Below are 2,270 nucleotides of genomic sequence, written 5' to 3'. Positions count from 1 at the left end.
TTTCTTTTTGATTATTTAGAGGATATTTGTTAAAATGAATCATATCTTTTGGTATTCATATGATCTTTGATATTATCTTTCATGACATGATTTTTATTATAAATAATTCCTTTGTATTTATGGTTATAAACCATTAATGTAAAGGGAAATGAATTGCGCCATTATATAATTCCTCTATTCTTTTTTCTTGTCTACAATGACAAAGGAGAGAAAGAAAATTGCTAGCATCTCAAAAGATTGATAAATCTATTTATGTCATTTTGAATCTCTTGAAAGTGATTTTGATGATTTGACGATTTGAATTTGAATGAGTTATTAATCCAAATCATGATCTTGATTTCTTAAAATTATAACTTGAGATTTTCTTTATATGAATCAAGATCATTTAATATGATTCTTCTTTTCACTATTTGATTTATCCAAATAAATCATAATTTTTCTCTTGATTTTTTTGATATTTGATTTACGACTTGAAAGTTATTTTAGTACTCCCTTGTATTCATGAAGTGTATATCTCATCATCAAATTAATTTTTCTTAATATTCTTCATGTGATGATTTGATAACTGATGTAAAGAGAAATGAACTACAATATTGTATTCTTCCCTTTTTTTTTTACAATAACAAAGGGGGAGAAAGTATTGTTAGCTTATAGAGAAGAAAACTTGCTAGTTTGCATATTCTAAAATGATGTGAAATTTGTTAACTTGCATGTTATAAAATGATGTAAAATTTACTAGCTTGGATGATGTAAAACTTGCTAAAATTGCTAGCTTGCTCATCTCAAAAGAGAAGCAAATTTTGCTAACTTGCACATTTCAAGAAGATGCAAAAACAGGTTATCTTGCATATCTCAAAAGATACAAAAGTTTTGCTAACTTTCGTATATGAAAATCTTGCTAGCTTGCATATTCAAAACAAGCTACCTTACTAGCTTGCATACTTGAAAACTTGCTAGTTCCACTTCTCCTTTTTGTCGATGACAAAAGGGAAGAAGTTATGATGATGATCATGTTGAATCTTGAATTTTGATGATGAAACCAATTGATAATGTTTATGATTTAATCTGAATTTTGAGTGACGTAGGATACTTTGATCAGGGAAAGACAATTAAAGCAGGAAGAATCATGTTTGGCTGGAGGAAAACGTGTTAGAAGATTGGACATTGGGCCGGAGGATCGATCGACATATCAACAGAAGGCTTCAGGCCATGGATTCGGGCGTCGGGTCAAGAAGAGCGGATATTGCACCAAGTATATCGAAGTTGCAAGGTCAACTGGCCGATTGGGTAATAGGCCACAAGAGAGGACGATGTGCTGAAGAATCGGACGAAGAGTCGATGGACCAATGACATGTCGGACGACAAGATTCATACTTAGTAATAATTGTCTAGATCGAAGTGTGTTTTTGTTTGTGCAGGATAAACTACGATAGCAAGGCATAAAGTAAAATAAAGTCTTGGAGTCAAGAACACGATTTCGTTGGGAGTTTGAGAATTCGTCGGAAATCCGAACATTCATCGAAAGTTCGGTCGGAACCAACAGAGAAGTCCAGGAGCTTGCCAAAGAAGCTCATCAGAACTCGCCAAGAAGATTGTCGTGAAGTCCAGGAGCTTGTCTGGAGTCCGTCGGAACATTACCGAGAGATCATCGGAAGTTCGTCGAAAGATCGTCGGAAGAAATCGGACTTATCTTGCTTAGAATATATCTTAGGAATCATAGTTAGTACATAATTAGAGTTGAGATTGGGAGGTAATCCCATCAACTCTATTAGGGGCCAACTAGGCCTGAAGCTGGACTGGTTTGGGCCGGATTGAAGGCCTAACCAGGGTGCTGAATCCTTGGCCGACAGTGGCACTGCTTGGGGAACAACACCCTAGGATTCTTGGGTAGTGGTACCACCTTTGTTCGGTGGTGGTACCGCCTAGTACTAGATCCGACGGTGATAGTACCGCCCAAGAATGGCGGTGGTACCGCTAGTACCTAGGAAACCTGGGATGAGACCTTTTAAAGCTCCAAGTTTGAATCAACTTGAAGCTTATAAATACCTCTCTCATCCCTAATTAACACACACAAGCATAGAGAATTTAAAGCGGGAAAAATGCTATTGTACTCTCTTGTGAGAATCCTCCTCTTCTAGTTTAAGTGTTAGAATAGTTTGAGAGAGGAGTGAGTGCTTGTACGAGTTGTCTCCTAAATCCGGTAAAAGGAGAAAAGGGGTGTAAAAAGGAGGTTGATCTTCACCTATTAAAGGAAGATCGATAGTGGATGT

Source organism: Musa acuminata, chromosome BXJ3-5, assembly GCF_036884655.1.
Source record: "Musa acuminata AAA Group cultivar baxijiao chromosome BXJ3-5, Cavendish_Baxijiao_AAA, whole genome shotgun sequence".
NCBI classification, from domain to species: Eukaryota; Viridiplantae; Streptophyta; class Magnoliopsida; order Zingiberales; family Musaceae; genus Musa; species Musa acuminata.
Note: the sequence above shows the minus strand (reverse complement) of the source record.